Below are 21,575 nucleotides of genomic sequence, written 5' to 3'. Positions count from 1 at the left end.
GTACAACACCAACACCGAAGCAACACATTGCACCAAAAATGCCTACTCCTACCCATTCTTTGAAGAAGGAAAAGGCAGAAGATATCCAATCGGTGAATTGACCCAAAGTCACTGGTTCGACACGGGTACTGTTCAAAACGGCAATCTGAGTTAGTTGAGACTGGATCAAGTTTTCTGCTGCCATGGACCAATTTCCGGCCAAATATTCGCCAATGATGCGGGAGGCATTCCTAGAATCATTAAATCTGACAGAGGTTATGCATAAATGTGCACGTTGGTCAACACAACCCAAAAGCACCAAGTCGGCCAATTCTTCTACCTGAGCTTGAAGTAAATCTATTCTTTGGTTGGCAGCTAAAATCCCTGACAAAATATGTTGATTAATTGAATTTTGGGACTCAAGTATGGTGGAAGTTTGTTGAACAACTTGATTAATGGTGGCAGCAGTTTGTACTTGACTGGCCATGGCCACTCCGGCCATAACCGCTGCAGCAGCAGACACTGCCACAGCTGTCACTATAGCTGCCGTAATTCCAAAATCCCTGCGGACTCTAAGTAGCTCAACAATGGGGAATTTACCTGGGTCCGCAGTGACTGGGATTGGGACAAAGGTTGGAATTTTCATAACCACTGCTACAGTCCAAGAACCATTCCAACACTCAGATAAGAGACAGGTAACACTAGAACAATCCAGCATCCCCGACGAGGTGTCATTAGCCAAAAGGAGCAAGAACGGGGATTGGATGCAGACCATCGCAGGGGGCAATGTGGCATTATATAGCAAAGAGTTGAACGAAACAGATGTAAGTCTCTTACCTCGTTCACTCTCCCTAACAGTGCCAGAAACATTAGCCAGCCAGCTTTTGGCTCCCAGCAATTGAGCCAATGCAGAAATATCAGCTGAAGCCCCCTTCTCATTGGAAATCAGCCATTGAAACCAGGACCAACCTACTCCTGTAGAGGAGTTGGCACTATGGTTAAAGTTATAAACATACCTCTTAAGAGAGGGGGAAAAGGAGAAACCCTTAGCAACTTGAAGTTTCTCCCAAGAATGATCCTGACAAGGCGTAAATGTTGGGGGGAAACCAAGATTAGGGGTACAGTAAGGAGAGGCCTTGAAATGAGTGGCATTGTAAGTACTATTAGAAGAAGGAGGCACTGGGATTAGTACCTTGGAGATCATAGCCAAGGTAGTTATGTTTAAAGCAGAGCTATTTACAGGGGTCCCTGAACCTGATTGCTTCCCTGAAACTACTTGGCTCAGTACGGCATTAATAATACTCCCTGAGACCTGATTGGACCGCAATGGGTCCTCCCAGTTAGTCAAATTTTTGATCTTAAGGCTGATGCAATTAGCGTCTCCAAGGCTGAAACAAAAAACTCCTGTGAGATTAACCTGAGATTGATTAAAAATGCTCTCCATGTCCCCTCTAGGAGAGGCACAGGGAGCAGACATCTCACATGAGGTAGAGAAAAGAGTGGGGAGGACACTAGAACTACCATGAACCGGCATCGGCATTGGCCAAGCCCGTGCCACTGCCCACCACTGCATTGGTGTCGTCTGTGCCATCGGCACCAGCACCAGAACCAGAGCACATAGCAGAGTGAAGGTCCTCATCACAGGGTTGCTGTGGTATCTCTTGTTGTTGGTCGGTTGATGTCAAGACTCTTCTTGTCAGGCGTTCAGGGACCCACAACGGCTCCGTGCGATCCTGGGGAAAAACACATACAGATCCTTGTGCCCATGTCAGCACGGGGTCGGGGCCGTTCCATTGGCCCGTAAGAGCATCCTTCCACTTAACATAGCCAATCACAGAGGGCTGAGGGGACACATGTCTATCAGCCACAGAGCGACCATGAATATCCAAATTCAAAAAATTAATGGTAAAGAGAGCTAAGGACAGGCGTTCTTTAGGAGTGTGTTCAGCTCCTATTCCCCCTTTTTGTTTTTGTAAAGTTTCCTTTAAGGTGCGATGAGCACGCTCAACAATGCCTTGTCCTTGAGGATTGTAAGGCAGACCATGAGTAAGTTGCACTCCCATGGTAGAACAAAAGGATGTAAATTGTCTGCCAGTATAAGCAGGTCCATTATCAGTCTTAAGGGATGCAGGAGCACCCCATGCTGCCCATGCTTCTAGGCAATGAGTAATAACATTACGTGCCTTCTCTCCCGACAAAGCAGAGGCATGAATAACTCCAGAGCACGTATCAACAGAAACATGTACATACTTGAGGTTACCAAAGTCAGGTATGTGCGTCACATCCATTTGCCAGACAACCAATGGCTTCAATCCCCGTGGGTTCACTCCATAAGTAGGGGGATGAAGAAATGTGACACAATGGGGACATTGTAATACTATCTGACGAGCATCCGCTCTTGAAATGGAAAAACGCCTGCGCAGCGTTAAAGCATTAACATGGAAATTCTGGTGAAATAATTTAGCCCCCTCTAAGGAGGAAGCCAAGCATATCAACTGGCCTCTAGTGGCTGAGTCCGCACAGGCATTACCCTGTGATAACGGACCAGGAAGAGAGGTGTGAGCCCAGATGTGCATTGGATAAAAAGGAGCAGTGCGGCTACAGATAAGTTGTTGAAGCTGATTAAAGTAAGCAGATACATTATGGGCATTACTAATAGCTCCCACGGCCTCCAGGACTTTGAGTGCTTGTACCACATAAATGGAGTCCGAGATAAGATTAAAAGGAAAAGAACACTGTTTAAAAACCTCAATAACAATTTGCAGTTCAACCCATTGTGGATTACCAGGAGCAAATTGATGCTGAACAGGGGGAGAATCATTAATTACATAAGCTCCCATTCCAGACTTGGAACCATCAGTGAAAATATTAACAGCCCCCGGAATTGGATTGGGTTAAGTTACCTTAGGGAAAATGATGGGATGTTCTTTAACAAAATGGAGTAATGGATGGGAAGGGTAATGATTATCAATATCCCCTTGAAACGAGCAACATAGAATAGCCCAGTTGTCTAGAGTAGCACACAAAACATTAAGTTGAGCCTTAGTATAGGGTATAATAAGAGAAGAAGGTGATTGTCCGAAAAATTGAATGCTTTGGTGGATCCCTTTAAGTGCTAACGCTGCAACAGCATCAGGATAGTATTCTAAAGATTTTCCTGGGGATATATGTGGGTGGATCCATAGTAAAGGCCCATCTTGCCACAGTACTCCAGTAGGCTGCCGCATAGTGGCAAGCACACATAACTGGAAAGGTTTATCACTTTGGAGCCTGCATAGAGTAGCATGTTGTATAGCTTCTTCTACTGTTATAAGGGCCGCCCTAGCCTCTTTGGTGAGGCTACGAGGAGAAGCAAGATCTGGATCACCCTTAAGGGTAGCATACAAAGGCTGGAGCACACCATTAGGAATATGTAAATATCCCCTTATCCAATTAATATCTCCCAGCAGTTTTTGAAAATCATTCAGAGTTTGGAGATCCTGAGTTCTTATGGTGATTTTTTGTGGTTTCAATTTGTCATGCCCAATTATTGCTCCCAAATACTCAATAGAATTTCCCATTTGAAAGACCAATTGCTTGATAAGGGGCATGGCTCTATCAGGATCCCCAAAAATCTTTCCAGCGGCATCCACCATCCTTGCTACAAAATCTGAAAAGGGTTCTGTAGGGCCTTGTAGAATCTTGGTCAAATTACCAGACACCTCTCCTCTATTTGGAAGCGACTTCCATGCCCGAATGCAAATGTTGTTAATTTGATCATATGCCTCAAGAGGAAATCCTGTCTGTTGATTTGCAAATCTACCCTGTCCCAAGAGCATATCCTTGTCCCAATGGGGGTGTCCCGCCGCATGGTTTTGGGCGGCCTGCTCTATTGCGCCCTCTAGCACGAATGCTCTCCAGTCCAAATATTTACCCGGGGAAACACAAGCCCGAACAAGGCTAGCCCAATCAGAGGGAGTCATACAGTATCTAGACAGACTCTCCACCTGAGTCAGCGTGAAGGCGGCATCCACCCCATAAGTGCGTACAGACTCAGCCAGGGTCTTCACAATTTTAAAATCTAAGGGTTCATGGACTCTTCCCCTATTGTCATCCTGAAAAACTGGATAAGCAAGACCCATCTCAGCGTGAACAGCCCTCCATGTTTGGGCATGGAAAGCTCTCCCCGAAACGCCCCCACCATACGGCGGTGGATCCGGGGGATCGCTTTTCTTGAGCCCTTGTTTATCTTTGTTCCCTTCTCCTATAGCTAAACTCCCTAGCTGACGAGACAGCCTCCCGAGCTCTTCCTCCTCATCCTCCTCCTCCTCTGACCCACTTTCACATGGGGGTGTACGCAGCGTACTGAGATCTGGATACAACCGTTTCCTCCCCCGTCTCATGCTCCGCACACTCCCATCCTCCCGAGTCACTTCACTTTCTGCCGTCTCCGATTTTTCCTCATGCAATTGCTCTAAAACCTCCTGTCCTTTAGTAAGTGCTTCCTGACATCTGCCATCTGTAAGGCAACCACGGACCATTTTCCAAAGGGGTATCACCCCACCCTCTAATATGCCCTGCTCAGAAGCAAAGTCAAGATCTTTGCCTAATTTATCCCAACTAGGTACAGTAAGGCTGCCCGAAAATGCAAACCACGGTGCAGCGATATCTATCTTCTGTAAAAATCTCTGTAAAGTACTATGTTTCACTTCCAGACCCTTGGAACATAACAGGCCACCTAGGGCCAGGAGAAGCGGACTTGAAGATGCGGCACCCATGACACAACAACAAAGGAAGCACAAAAAACAAAAGCGAACTGACACAACAAAAAAAACACAGAAAATAAAAGCGAAAGTAGGAGCGAAAGCGCACAGTGCAGCTGCAATAAAATGTAAGGCTCTCTCTTTCATTACAGAGGAGCTGTCCTGCTTTGATCGCGGATCCCACTTACCTGGGACTAACCGGTGCACCACCCCTGACTGCTGAAAGTTCTGGTTCCCGGGTTTCGGCACCACTTGTCGCGACCCCTTGCCCGCAAGGAAGACGCAACTCGGGAATCTTCTTTCAACAGTTTATTCAGGCCCTTGATATTTCTTCTTCTTCCTCCCGGATGCCCCTCCCAGCCTTAATAAAGCATCCCAAGCCCCAATGCAAAGCTGCCGCGTGGAGCTTTCTCACAGGGTGGTGAAAAATCATGTGCCAACTTTCCCAGATAAGAAGTTGTTTGTCACAGACCACAGCGGAGCCAGTATCATCTTGTAATGGCGACCATAGTCTGCAGAAACGGCAGAAGCGGCTCGCCACAAATGGCAAGTTAACTTTTCTTATAATCTTAAGGGCTGCTTTGAGCATTAATTTAATTAGTGCACCAAAAACTTGGACTCTACTTGGTTATGGTCACACAAAATACCATTAGAATTTATACTTATCTAATATTGAAAAACACAGTGGAGTTTTAGTTTTTTGTGTCTTTACTTGCAGCAGTACTCCCTCATTCTTTTATGATGCAAGATTGATGGTATCCATCTTGTTCCTGTTAAAAGAGTGGATAAAGCTTACAAAGAAGGCTTCATTGGTAAAATTTTAGGCTGCCCAAGAACAAGTTCTAGAAGTACCCACGGACTGACATATCAGAAGGACATTTATCTAGAGATCAACGGTCAGGGCAAGAGAGCCTAGGTAGAGTCATTGTCCTGAGGAGCAAAATCATATTTCATTGCTATCCTTAGAATAAAGTCAAAACTCCCTGATGTGAAACGCAAGACACTGTGTGATTTGGTTCCTGCCTACACCTCTCATTGCCAAACAGTGCCTGACTTGATCTTTCATCTATATGCTTTTGCCCACTTTTCCGCCTTGCCTGGAACACTCTTCCATTTTTTATTTTTTCACGGAGATAATTTGCACTCATCTTTTGGGGGTGTGCAGTTAAGTGCCTCTTTCTTTGTAAAAAGCTTTGCCTTCTCCCCACCTCTAATCTGGGTTAGGTCTCCTTTTGTTTTGTTCTAGTAATGCTTTGTTCTCACCTCTGTGGATATATACTAAATTATATTTGGAAGATTACTTATTCATACTTATGATTAAATTTTAGGTTAGTAGAGATCAAGCATTATGTCTTTTTACTGCTGTGGTCAAGCACCTGATTCATAATATTCATCTAATAAACATTTATTGCATGGATCAATACATAAATTAGTAAATGTCAGTGTAAACCCATGATTTTCAACTGGTGATTGATCTTGCTTACCAGGAGACATTTGGCAATGTCTGGTGAAATCTTTGATGGATAAGATTTGGGGTGGGTGGTGTTACTGAATCTAGTGGGTAGAGGTATACCTCCTGTGATGCACAGTTCAGCTCCCACCCCCTTAACAAAGAGCTATCTGGTCTAAAATGTCAGTAGTGCCAGGATCGAGAAGCCCAGGTATAAATAATACCATGCTCAATGTAACATGTAAGAGGTAATAGAAAAGAGTAAAGCAGAAGAAAATAAAATAGGCGGTGAAAGTAAATAAATGTGAGGTTTGTTAGCATTTTAAGATGATGAACAAGAAAAGTGACTCAGAATGAAGGCGATGGAGGGCAAGTTGAGCCAATCTTCCTCTGTTCATGGTGGCATGTGAGGTGGGCTGTGTAGAATAGCTTAACAGTGGCAGATTTGGATGTGCCCTCTAGTTTTATTTGTTGCACTTTTCTTATCCCCACTAGTTAGTTACTGGCTTAGTTATTAGCTTTAACTGTCTCCTGTGCATGAAATATTTGTCACTAAATTTTGAAGTTTTTAAAAATAATACTCTATTAGATGTATACTGGAGAGGAAGACTGAAAATAATATCTCCATAATTTGCAGAAGGAAGCTGTGGAAGATAGAAACTGAAGTGCCTGTCATATGGAGAATAAGACATTCAACCTTTCTGATCTGTCTTTTCAGAAACAAGTATACATTATTTCATATCATCTGTATTATATCATTCTTTGATCATAGTTCACCCATCATCAAGCATGGTAAAATAGTGTTTGCTACGTATATGTCTGAAATGATCTAAATTTAATTAGCCTTCAAAATCATGTTCAGTAGAACGAAAGTGGGACCAATTAGTAAACAAGAAAATGTTTAACAAAGATAATAATTAACTGGCTTTGTAATTTATGGTCTATCATTCTGATTAATAATCAGACTTACTGTATCTATGGAAACGAAGAGAAAAAATTGCTCTGCCTGCAACAAATGTACAAAGATGAGAAATATTTTTCTTCTGTGAATAATCAGCACAGATGTTGACCTCCTTGTTAACCTTGTGTTATTATCTGAATTGCCAGGAGAAAAGCAGAGTCATGTGGGTGGAGAGCAGAAGATGGAAAATTAAGAAAACGTAATGAAGATGCCTGAAAGATGAATACTATCAATTAATTGGAAGTTTTGAATTGCTTTCTGAATTAGGAAATAAAAGTTTTCAAACCTTCATGGTTTCTAAGTCAAGCCTGTGATTCAACTCATGACTTTGGCCACTTTTTGTACAGTCTTATATGTGAATTTTGATGGAAAATCTGTAAGATTGAGAACATAACAAAACCTAATGAAACAGGGAAGCGATTTCCAAAGTGCTTTTCATAAAAATAATATGCTATTAATATTTAAATGAGATGTTCTATGACCCATGTTGATATTATCAGAATCTCTAGCTTGATGAGATTTTTCTGAAAGACATCATTTTTTTAGATGATTTTTTATCAGTATTAAAAACTGAATGGTTTTTGCCTGAGAGGTACAGCTGAAATGCAATGTCTACAACTCCATATCCACTTATCCCTCTACTGAAATTAAAACACTGCCAAATTCCTCTATCAAGTTTAAACATTTTAGAATCTTTTTTTGTACTTTTTCTTAAAATGAAGTTAAGAATCCTATTTGTTTACCTCAGATTTTTTTTTGTTTGATCTTAATTTGCCTGCTTTTGTTTTCTGTAGAAGCAGTTCAAAACCAACATTTTTCTCATATTGCTTTTTGCAAGCATACTGAGTCTACTTGTGCTGTGAGGGATTGGGCAAGAGTGTCCCCCCATGCTTAAGGACACTTGGAGGCACTTGCTCTCCTGGGGAAGAGAGGTTCCCCGATGATAGGCGAGGCCCAGCTGTAAGGCTGAATGGAGCTGGTAGGAGACACCATCACCTTAAGACACAGGAAGATAGAAACTTTCTCAAGTTTCTGACTCTGGCCTGGCACATTCTATAGATGCCATTTTAGATGGTGAGCAATGCACATTTGTCTTGGATACCCATGGCCAGAGAAAGTGGTGGAAACCACCATTTGCCTAATTTACACACATTATCTCACATGACTCATAAAACCCTGGCAAGTGTGCATTATTATCCATCTTCCCCGCAAAACTGAGCCTTTGGGTTAAGTAATTTGTTGAAAATCTCAGAGATAATCAGTGGTAGAGCTATACTTTGAACCAAAGTCTCCATAACACCAACACTGCTGTCTTCTCTCTTTGCAGCTTCTTCTGGCTCTTTGCAAGACCCTGTAGCTGCTTTTCTAATCAATAAAAGGAAGTATCATTGGCCAGCTTTCCAAGTTGGCTCACATAGTACTTCTGTTTTCTAATCAAGAAATCAGAGGTCGAAGGATTTAATCATATTCTAGAACTTCTTAATTGGAATCTTGATTTAATTCTGAAGTCTAAACTTTAAATAATTTCAGTTTCAAATTTTTGTATGCCAAAAAGTAATCACAATGATAAGCTTACCTCATGCAGGTGCTCTATGGAACACTGAAACAGGTAACTTTAAATCCTTGATATGAAGCATTGCATAACGAAGGCAAATGATTGTGAACACTGAAGGTGTTCCTTAACTTATGATAGGGCTAGATTCCAATAAGCCCATCTTAACTTGGAAACATTGTACATAAAAAATGTGTTTATCACTTTTAATCTACCAATCAACTTAGTTTTGCCTTCCTTAAATGTGTTTGGAATACATACATTACCTATAGTTGGGCAAAATCATCTAACATAAAGTCCATTTTATAATAAAATGTTGAAGATCTCACATAATTTATTAAATACAATATTGAAAGTGAAAACCAGAATGCTGGTGTGGGTATGCTTTCATATCATCATAATGGTGAAAAATCCTAAATCAAACCATCCTATGTTGGGAATTCTCTGATCTTTCCATGGGAATAATGTCAAAGAAGTCTTTATTCAAGACTACCTCAATAGGGGAGAGAGATTGAATTCCATGTCAACAAAAGAAAGGGTTGGAGAGTTTTCAAGAGCAGAGGATATGTGGTAGACGGAGAACGATGATAAGTCTCTTGTGTTTGCTGACTGGCCTTATCCTAAGGAAAAATGGACTTTCTGCTTCTGCATGACAGGAGGAGCAAGACCTCCAGGATGGGGGTGATTACATGTCAAAGGAATCATCCCTTGAGAAAGACATATCGCTCTTACATCTGCAGATGAAGAAAGGAAACCCAGATGTTTTCGATAAACAGTCAACCAGATCTCTGCAATATCTTTGTAATAATTCTAAGTAGTCAGTTAGCATACATTATTCTAGTAATTTCCTCAATTACTGAATTTTCTTTGACTATATAGAGATTTTCTGTTTTCCATCAATCCTTATTAAATGTCTAGGAGTTGAATCAAAAAAAGTCAGCTGGTGAAAGAACAATCTTCTTCATTTCAACAAAACCCAGAACTATTTTGCCCCTGGAAGATCACTAGGAAGAGTAGATGAAGGAAATAATGCTTCTTTGTTTTCCTGGTTTTGTCTTTGTCCTGGGGTTCTCTCATTCCAGTTACTTCTATCAAGCATCAAGCCATTCTCTTCAGCAATTTACATTTATATGTAAATTGGAAACTCTCTCACTGTTTTTTTTTTTTTTTTTTTTTTTTGCATTTCTGGGGATTGAACCCAGGGTCTCACACTTGCTAGGCAAGCACTTTACCACCTAGCTACATCCCCAGCCCTCTTTAGCAATTTTCCAAGGTCTGGTTCAAGTACAAGGTATAAGCCCGTCTTTTAGTTCTATTATCATGATTGCAATAAAATTTCAAGTATTAACCAAACACAAAAATCATCACAATAGGGATGCAAGCACAAAAATGACATGTGAAACATAAAAATAATCTGGGGTGACACTAGATTACTAGTTCTTTCTCAAGTCTCAGAAGCTTTGTCCATTAGCCTAGTGGTATTCTTCCTACAAATGGGTCTCTCCCTCTGATCTCATCTCATGCTCTAACTCCCCTGTCCTTTGATACCACCTTCATCCCATCTGGGCTCTTGTTCCCTAAATGTCTGAACTGCATACTTTTGTGCCTATCCCTTGGCCAGGAATGGCTCCCCACCTCTATTTTGTCCACATATACTTATCATTCTTGAGATCCCACTTCTTTATCACTTCTTACTGTTTTAGAATCCCACAGAATTAAATAATTTCCTTTTTCTGTGGTGCTTTTAATATTAATTAAACATTTCACTTGCGTGTTATTTAATGATCCTATGTCCATCTCCTTTATTAGACCTGAGTTTCTTGGAAGCAGAGACCATGACTTAGTGAGCATGTGAATCTAGCATAGTGACAAGCACATCACAGGTACTCAGTGGCTTTTTGTTAAATTACAGTGATCAATGTCTTTATGTCCTTTGGAGAGGACATCCAATTTTCATGCCAACTGAGATAACTTTGAAGATTCCTGCCTATTTCCTTGCTTTGTATTTTCAATTCTGTGGAAGCATCTATTTAAGTGGACATTCTGATCCTTCTCACATTTATATTTAAGACAAAGAAACCTATAAAGTGAAATCCCAAGGTTCAAGTTGTAGGTTAGAGTGGAGGGGGCAGTTAGATTATTTGATTTATTTTAGTATTAGACTAAACCTTTTAGAACCTTACTACATAATATTTCCTTACAGTCATTTTTATTTTTTTCCTGGACAAGTTGAAGATCTTGCTTTGGTATTGTATTTGTAAAATGCATATACTATTTTTCTTAGCATGGCAAATCAGGTAACAGAACTACCATCCTGCTTTCCTGGGTGGTACAAAAGGGGAGGTGACATGGGAAGTTCTGAGGGCTGGGTTTAGGAGATTTGGTTCAGGTTCTGTGTCAGTCTGCCTATCACTGTAGCCACTATTATTTCACCTGCTGTTATGGTTTAGATGTAGTGTTCCCCAAAAGCTCATGTGTGAGACAACGTAAGAAGATTTGGAGGAGAAATAATTGGGTTATAGCCTTCACCTAATCAGTGAATTAATCCCTGGTGGGATTAATTGAGAGGTAACTGAAGGCAGGTGGGGTGTGGCTGGAGGAGGCGCTTCATTGGGGCGTAGCTAAGGGGTACATGTTTTGTATCTGGAGAATGGAGGCGTTCTCTCTGTTTTCTGATCATCATGTGAGCTGCTTCCCTCGGCTACACTCTTATGCCATGATGTTCAGCCTCACCTTGAGCCCCAAGGAATGAAGTCAGCTTTCTAAGGACTAAGACCTCTGAAACCGTGAGCTCTCAAATAAACTTTCCTTTTTCTAAAATTGTTCTGGTTGGGTCACCTAGACAAGGCAGTGAGAAAGCCTCAGCCTCTGTTTCTCCAGTTGGCTCTTTCCAAATAAAGCCATCCAAAATTCTCCCACTACCTGCTTTTCTTCCTGGTGTCCTACACTGAGCTGGTTCCCATTTCTCAATCTGACATTTTTTTTTTTTTTATTTCTAGATGGCAGTGAAGATTGAAAGCTAACTAGTGTGAGATACAGGGAATTATAAGAGAGAAGTAACCAATTGATTTGATTCCTGATATGGTTGCAGGACTACCAGGCATTTCTTTGGGTAAAAAATAGGTTTTCTGGAGGTGTTCACACATAAGGGAATTCTTTGTACAAACGCTTTTTATGGAAGAAGGTGTTTGCTTAGCTGATGCTGTGCATCTTTTGAAATCTGAGCTGAGCCGTTTTTCATGTGGAATGGGTCCACAGCCTCTTTCCTTGGCAAGAATGAGCCTGCATGAGGCCGTCTGAGGCTATTATGCTCTTATCTAAGTTTACTCTTTAAAAATGAAACTTATGAGAACACTTAAATAATTTTAATTTTCCTTTATCAGGGATTTTTTTGGGGGAGAAGAGGATGGTTGTTACTGTTACTGTGAAGAAGTATTTTTAGGGACTAAAATTTACTTTGGTATAATTAAAACCAGCCAACAGGTACAGCTTTACATGATTTATTTTTCTCCAGCCATTTGTTTTATTGTCATCAGACAGACTCTTTTGTGAAAAAATTGTGACTGCATTTGTGGCCAATATGCTTTACTATCTTATTGGATATTATCTAATATTAAGCAATACTGAAAGCAGTAGGAAAGGTGAGAAACTTCAGATGGTATAAGTAAGATTGACAAGGCATAGAAGAGAGGCACATAAATTTTGCAACCGGGAGATCATTTTTTTGCAAGGCGTATCATTTATATGGAACAATAGAAAAACTGAAAATTTAAATATTCTCTGAATAAGTTCAGTGAGTAATCACCCTCCAAAAAGATGAGCAGTGAAGTGACGTTATAGAAGTCAAAGGCTTTTGTTGAGCAGGTGTCAAACAAAGAATGTTTACAAAGGATGTTAAAAAGGAAGAACACCTTTGTCAAATATCACTTGGTGCTTTGTAATATTCTCTTATTAAAAAACCTTACTGTACATTATTATTAAAAAACCTTACTGTACATTATTTTCTGGTAGCCAAAGTGGTAATAAGTACATTGAACAGAGGCTGGTAGAGAGCACATTCTTCCACATAGGCTAAAGTCCTTTCCAAGCTTCTTATGGACTGCTTTGTGCCCATCCTCGTGGTTTGTATATAGTTTGTCTTTCAAAGGTTCTTATGCTGGAAACTTAGTCCCCAGTGTAATGGTGTTAAGACCTTTAAAAGGTGGGGCCTAGTAGGAGGTGATTGGGTCATGACCACCCTTGTGAAAGGATTAGTGCTGGTCTCCAGGGTTGTATTAACTCTCCAAGGAGTGGATTAGCTCCCATGAGAGTGGGTTATTACAAAAGAGTAAGCCTCGCCCTTCCCCAGTCTCTTACTTCCCATCTTGCTATGTGTCTTGCTGTGTGGTTTGTGCTCATTGCCTCTTGCATGTGCTTGTGTTGTGATGTCATCGCCATGTTGCAATGCAGACAGGAGGCCCTCACCTGATGCTGGCTCCATGCTGGCTGGACTTTCCAGTGACCAGAATAATGTCAAATAGACCTCTTTACAAAGTACCCAGGCTCAGAAATTTTGTTACGGCAATATGAAACAGACTTGGACACACCCAAAATCAAATTGAATCCCTAACCCTCAGTACCTCAGAATGTGACTATATTTGGAAATGGGATGTCAAAAGAGATAATTAAATTAAAATGGAGTCATTAAGATAGGCCTTAATTCAACATTATGGTGTCCTTATTAAAAGGGAATTTGGACACAGACAGGCATAGAGAGAAGAGGATGCAAAACACAGAGAGAAGGCTGCTATCCTATTAAGCCCAGGAGAGAGGCCTCAGAAAATTACAGCACTATCAACACCTTGATCTCAGAGTTTCTAACCTTCAGAGCTGTGAGAAAACGAATTCCCATTGTTTAAGCTACCCACTCTAGCAGCCCTAGCAAACTAATAACTAACATTGAGACTGGAACTCAATAGTATTTGAATGGGGAATCTTGTTTACTTCAAGATAGGAAAAGGGGTTTCTTAATATTATTATATCATTTATAAGAAATAAAGATTTTATATCAAGTGTAAAATTGGAGGTTACTAAGCATTTTAAGTACATTGTAATTCACTACAGCTGGCATTTATTCAAAAATGAATATGTGTTATTATTTTCCTAGAATCATAAGGAACAAAACGAGTGGCTTAAAAGAACATAAATTTACTGCCTCACAGTTCTGGAGGCTGGAAGTTTAAAATGAAGACAGGAGAGACATTTTCCCTCTGAAACCTGCAGGGAAATCCTCCCTTGCCTCTTCCTATCGCCTGGTGGTTTGCTGGCAATCTAGCATTCCCTGGCTTGCAGTAGCTTCATAACTTCAAATTTTTGCCTGAGCTATCACAAGTCAGTTGCTCTGTAGCAAATGAGTGGCAGGAGGTTTTGAACCCACGCTGTCTGACTCTAGGGGTGGAGTCAGCTCCAGTCAGCAGCTTGACCTTCCTACATAGTTGGCCAACCAGTATATATTTTAAAAATCCATGATAGGATGTTTATTTCAGGATATATTAGGCTCACTATTTTCCTCTCATACTCAATCAAGGTAGAGTTAGGCATCTGTGAACTTGCAAAACTGTTTTCAGGCTACTTACTTCATTCAAAATGAAAGCCTTTTCCCCCTCTCTGTGTTTGGTAACTAAGGTTAGAAGAAGGAAAAGGCATTCCTTTTCCTTAAAATTTGACTGTAGGGATTGTATTTTTTTGAGGCCTGAAAAGAACTTGAAAATTTGTTTACTATATTAAAAAAAATTTCAAAGCAGTATATTTTTGTTGCAACCAGTTACAGCTTGAGATATGATGATATCCCTTTCAACTCTCCCTACAGTCCTGAGGCAATCATTAGCACCCTGCTATCTATCTTCCATGCTTCTTTCTGGGCTCACATTAGGCAAAAATATGAACATGTCTACAATTTGCTATTTTCATAGAAATATCATCCTTTGAAGTTCATAGATAAAGAACTAATTTACTTTTTAAATAGCAATGTAATTTTCTATTGTATAAATGCACATACTCAATCAGTCCCTACAGATGAGCATGTAGGTGTTCCCAGGCCCCTGTCCTCTTTGCTGTTAATTTATAAACTTATGAAACATGAATCTGTTGGTGGAAAAACATGTATATATTTTTAATCGATGTTACCAGAGTACATAACCCAAAGGTTAGCCAATTTAAGCCTTTATAATGTAGACCTTCCTTTTTGAAATCAGACAATCTTGCCATTTTGGTGTTAGAAGCTTTAGTATCTCTGCTGCCAAGTTTTAACAGTCTTCTATATCCAGAATAAAATTTGTAAGAAACTCATATGATAGGTTTAATAGATACACGAAGTGCAAATAGGACCTAAAACTTGCTTTCTGTTTCCTTTCAAAAGGTACAGAGGTGATTAGAAGAAAAGAGATCCAAGTTCTACTTTGTTGTGGGGGTTCTCTGATTTAGGTTGTCTCACGATGTGGGCTCCTACATCAAAGCCAGTGGTATAGAAAAATAGAAAAAGTTGAAGTTTTCTTTATGGTCTATGCAAAGGCACTTTCAATTATTAAATTGGAGCTAAATTAGTCCTTTCTATGGAGAAAGCTCTATCAACTCTCTTTAGCAATTCTGTAAGCGATTGAGTACAATACTAAAAAATATCTGCACAATGGACTTGCTGTCCCATGCAAGCATACATTTCCTATCATAATATTTGACCTATCCCGCTCTTCTTTTAGTTATTCCCCAGGGTGACAGTTTGCCAGAAGTCTTGTGTGACTGTTTATCTTTCTCAGTTTCTCAGTGCTTCACATGTCAAAGAAGATAATATATAAGACATTTGGCTGTCCAAGCCTTACCATCTGGAGGAAAGAGTTTCTCTTAATCAATTTTAATCAGACTCTATGTTTGTAGAACTGACAAATCTGCACATTCAGGATGGGACAGAAAGTTTATTCTAATTAATTATTCTTAATATGGTAACAATATAAATATTTAAATCAGTACAGCAGCAGAGTGTAGTAGAAATGTGTCAGATGGAACTGAATTGGGAACTCGGCTTCACCTCAGAGTGATTTGTGTAGACTTGGCCAAGTTAGTTACATCCTCTAAACTTTAGTTTTTTTTTAATGTAGAAAAATGGATTAAAATTCTATTCTTTCAGATATATGAAAAGTCTATCAGGAAGCAACAAGAGAAAAAATAGGCAAAATTAAAAACGGTTGTCCATCAAATGATGGAGGGAATCAATATAGGGTAAACTTCTTCCATGGCATGGGGGAGAATATTTACGAGTCATATTTGTGATATGGTTAGTATCCAGAATATATAAAGAACACCTCCAACTCAAGAACTAAAAAAGCAAAGAGGCAATTAGAAATAGGCAAAGAAATGGAATCAACATTTAGTCAGATAAGGTATTCAAATAGTTAATAGAGACATGAAAAGGTATTCATAATCACTGCATTAGAAAAATGTAAATTAAAGTCATAAAAACACTGACATCATACCTTATACCAAACAGACAAACCAGAAACTAACTAGTATTGAGTAGATTCAGAGAAATAAGATTTTTTTATCTCAAAAAAATTAAAATTAGAAGTACCATTTGATCCAACAATTCCACTTCTGGATATATACTCAAAAGTGTTGAAAGCAGGATCTTGAAGAGAATTTGCACATGCATGTTTCATAGCAATGTCAAAAGGTAGAAGCAACCCAAGTATCCGTTGATGGATAAATGGGTAGGGTAGGCAAAAACTGGCGTGTGCGCGCGCGCACATACACACACACAATATTATACAGCCTTAAAAAGAAAGAATTCTGACATATTTTACAACATGGATAATCTTGGGAACAGTTTGTCTAGAGTGATCAAATTCACAGAAACGTAGTAGAACACTAGTATTCAAGTTCTGGGAAAGAGAGAAATGGAGGCTTATTATTTAAAGGTTACAGAGTTTCAATTTTGTGTGATGAAAAGATTTCTGGAGTTGGATGATAGTGATGGTTGCCCTACAATATGACTGTATTTAGGTTCTAAATTGCATACCTAAAATTTGTTAACAAATTTTATGTTCTGTGTATTTTACGACAATTTTAAAAAGAGTGAATTAAGTAATGTATATGTAACACCTACTATGGTTTCTAATATATAATAGGTGTACTAGTCGTATTTCTGTTACTATAATAACAAAATACCTGAAATAATCAACTAATAAAGAAAGTAAGTTTGTTTTGTCTCATAGTTTTGGAGATTTAAAGTCCATGATCAGTTTCCCCCATTGCTTTGGGACTGTGATGAGACAGTACATTGTGTTGGAAGCATGTGGTGGGGCAAAACTACTCCCCTCATGATCAGGGAGCCAAAGAGAGTAAAAGAGAGTAGGATCTCAGAATCCTCTTCAAGAGCATGCTTCCAAGAACTCAAAACTGCTCACTGGGCCCCACCTCTTAAAATTTTCCACAATCTCCCAATATAGGACCAAGTCTTTAAAATATGGGCCTTTGGGAGACATTACAGATCCAAATTATAGTAATAGGTGATCAATAAATAGTTCTTGCCATCAATAGTAATAATGTTCAGTCTCAATGGGCTGTTCCCTTCCTTTGGCTTACTTTAATTTAGGAAAAAACCCTTTAATGATGAAAAAATTTAAACAACAGAAAGGGCAAAATAGTACAATGAACAACTGTATATATTAGTCAAGGTGCCACAGAATTAACATTGTGTGATATTTGATATATACTGAATGTATATATTAATATACATATAATATATATTTTATATATACATTTGTATATATATTTTAAAATATTTATTTTTTTAGTTATAGGTGGACACAATGTTTTTATGGGTGCTCAAGATTGAACCCAGTGCTTCATGCATGCTAGGTGAGCGCTCTACCTCTGAGTTACAACCCCAACCCCTGTATATGTTTTATTTATATATTATTAGAATTTTATAGACAATAAAATTTTTTTGCTGAATTACTTAAAGTAAATTACAGAAATCATCACATTGCCAAGGTATTTTAGCATGTATTTCTTAAGAACACAATTTTACATAATTACAATGCTACAGTAATAACTAAGAAATTAGTAAGTATTCTGTAATGTCATATTTTTCACATTAACATACATATATTTCCAGTTGTCCCCAAAATATCTTTAATAAGTAAATTTTTCAAAGCTGAATCTATTAAAAATTCCTGCATTGCATTTGGTCTTCACGTCTCATTAGATACTATTCAAGTTCAATCACAATCCCTGATGCTTGTTTTTCCTTATGACACTGGTTTTTGGAAGAGACCAAGAAAGCTGTTGTGAGAAGTGTCCCACATTGCATGGTTCCGCTTGTTCTTCTACGTCTTCTATTTCTGTAAATTGAGAAATTTGTTCTAAGTCCCTGATGAAATTCAGATGAGACAGTTTTGACAGGAATACTGCACCAGTGATGTCCTTTTATTAGCTCCCTACAGTCATATAAATGCAGATTGTCCTCTTATGAGTTTGCCAAGACAGATCCCTGGGTTATGTGAAGGTCAGTTATGTATTTACATTGTACAGGGTTTCATATAATTGCCAAACAATACGTAGGATAGTGCCAGATACAGCCTGTTCCTTGTCAGCTTTACCCAGAAGGTCTTTGCATTCTTTGGTCTTTGGTTAAACCATTATTTAATTTGATATTTTAAATGGCAATGAATAAAATTTCTTCCAAAAAGGCAAGACAAATGTTGAATTATTTCTCTTTAATAATCAATGTTCAGAGTAAGGATTGAATACAATTACATCCTTCAATAGTGGCAAATGAGATCTGTTTTTCGCTTTTAAAATACTGTAGGTTATATAAATGTTTAGCAATAGGTTTATGATAAGCTAAAATACTTCTTAGCAAGTTCAGGGCAGATATGGAGCTGCCTAGTAATTCTTCCAATTTTTTTTTCAAACTGGTTTGTAGTGATTATGATTTAAGGTAATGAACTCTGAACTAAGAAAAGTAGTAGATAGGCTGTCTTCCTTACCAGCTTTCCTTCAGAGTCACATAACAAAAGTCTTTTCTTAGTCTTACAGAAGAGAGATTATTATAGAACCTTTCCCTTGCTTTTCCTTAGTGAATGTTCTTTCTTCCCTTTGCTCCTACCTTAACTCTTCATGCAAAAGGGCTTACATGCAAGTAAGACATACTACTTAAGAAGCCATTCTACTGATTTCCATTCTTTTTTTTTTTTTTTTTTAACAGACTGATACTGAACAGTTGCTTGCTCAAGCCTGCGCCCTTTGTCAGCTCCCAGATCTATACAGAGAGAAAATCCACCATCTATGTCTTTGGGGAGCTGATGGCTCATTTTGGAACCATTTTCCTGAGGGAGCCAGCTGACACTTTAGATCTAAGAAAAACTGTGGACTGGACTGTCATGAGGTCATTATAAAGATAATTTTGCCTCATGGTTGGCCTTTCTTAGGAAGTGAAGATGAAAGATGGTCAATTTTGAAAAAGACCTTTACTGAATAATAAGACATTGCTGAGTGGTGGCTGTGTTATAGCTTTAGAATCCTGCAGGCATTGTGGGTCATGGTCCCCTCCCTAAAACGTTGTTGCTATAAACTTGGAGATGTGAATGTTACTTGGACTCTTGTGAACATTCTCAAAAATCGGGTTCACTGGCATTTAAAACATCTTCTATGGTCGACATTATTTTTGTTCATTAAATATACATTTTTTGTGGAATTTAATAGTTAGCATATATTTTGCTTGAACACAAAAGGAAAATACTATTGCATTTTGTCTTTAATCCCATAATAAACAGTTCTTGAATATTACCAAGATTTTTATTTCAACATGACATAGAGAAAAGAGAGGACTATTATAATTGGTGACATTTGCCTTCACACATCCATTCTCATGTTGGATAAAGAAACAGAAATAATAAGAGGCATATGAATCTCCAAAAGCTGTTTGTGGAAAAGCATTTAAGCCATTTTCTCAAAGTACTCTTTGTCCATTTGTGCCATCTCTTCTATCATTTGATTTGCAAAAAATGTTGAGAATATTTGCATTTCTCCTTTCTATTTTTTTTTTTCCTTTGGGTGATAGTTTAATGACCCAGATTTCAAAAGAAAGCACATGAAAAACATGATTCTAAAGTTTTGAATTACAAAGTCAAACTTTGAGTTTTTTTATCTCATGATTTTGCTTGTAATCAAAAAGCATTGAATAAATAAATAAATAAATTGTGGCTATCTATTAAAATAAAAACCCTGGTCAGCTTCTTCAGTTTCCATATATTGAGCATTAAATTGAATCATCAACTTTTTTTTTTTTAAATAGCAGTTTCTATAAGTCAGCTCTTGCTGCAATGATCCTGTGGGCATAATTATTTTATTGCCCAAATCACCTCAGTGAGAAAGGTACTCTTCTCTACATTCTCATTTCATAGATGAAGAAGAGATGGTTAAGTAACTTACCCATCGTTCTTTAGGCAGTAAGTAGCATCTCTGACCTGTGCCAATTTACCGCAAGAGATTTACATGCCAAATATACAGGCATATAAACCTTATGCTCCCAATCACCTACCTTAGCTGGAAGCATGTTATGAAAGTGTTCGTTATTAATGACCTTTTGAAGGCTATGCAATTGTTCCAATTATTTCAGGTTTTATTTTTACTCTATTTCAAATAATAAGAAAATTGTAATATTGAACACTGAGCCTCTGTAGAGTTCAACTATGAACTTTCTACATTTCTTCTCTGATACTGCCTCCATTGTGATATGAATGATTCTGTTATTGAGGTATTTTGTTTTGTTTGGGATGGTTTGTTTCCTTGCTTTTTCATATCCTTTGTGTGCCTATTCATTTATCAGTACGAATCTGAGGTAGCAGCAGTACTTCTACCCTATGAACTTATAGTATCCCTAAGGTTTCTAGTAATTCATGGTTTAGGGAGAGACAAATAATAACAACCACCAATGCAAACAATATATAGCATTAGAGTGAATATTCAGTTCCTATTATGACATCGACAATGTTAATTGGCATGATAAACCAAAATGGTAAACAGTTGCCAACAGTAAAAATAGTAAGTTTGCAAAAGGGCTTGCTATTTGTAAAGGTGAACAGGGAGAATGCAGAAGAGATGTAGGATGTGATAATTATGAGGAAGGAAGAAAGAAATTAGAAATAAAAAAATTAAAGAGTGAAGGAGAGAACAATAGAATTTGGCTATTACCAAAAGAAAAGCGGGAAGGAGAAGCAAGAGAAAGAGACAGTGAAAAATAATACAAAACCAAACAAAACAGACTAATTAAAAACCCTAGACCTCAAAAGGCTGTCATGAAAAATAACTACCTTCAAAAATGCTAGAAATGAGAAAAATTGAGACAAATATGTATATATTTGTTCATAGTTAAACTGATCTGCAAGTTAAAATACAAAGTAAGGAGTAAAATAAGAGAAAACCCAAGAAGTGAAAAATCACTTCAATAAGGAGAAATTCTGAATAATCATTTGGAAATTCTCAAAGTGAAGAAAGCAATAAACCAAATTAAAAGCTCAATGCAAAGCCTCACCAAGAGAGTAGGCGACATGGAAGATAGAGTATCAGGAAATGAAGATAAAATATATAATATTGAAAATAGCAATAATAGTGCTGTACATACACACAATACACACAAATGTTCATAAACCATTAAGCACACAAACAGAAAAAGAGGAGAAATAAGAGAGATAAAAAATGATTTTTATGAAAAATTAAGGAATTTTTTCAATTGCAGTGATCAAAAATTGTCAATGATAATATATATTTGTTGTCTGTTCCCAAGTGTCTTTATTTCCATTTTTTCTTGAGGTAAGTAAGTATTGTGTACAGGAGTAGTAGCCACAGGCTGTCAAG

Source organism: Marmota monax, unplaced genomic scaffold, assembly GCF_021218885.2.
Source record: "Marmota monax isolate L192 unplaced genomic scaffold, Marmota_monax_Labrador192_F-V1.1 WCK01_AAM20220418_F8-fsc00007, whole genome shotgun sequence".
NCBI lineage: Eukaryota > Metazoa > Chordata > Mammalia > Rodentia > Sciuridae > Marmota > Marmota monax.
This window is presented reverse-complemented; position numbering follows the sequence as displayed.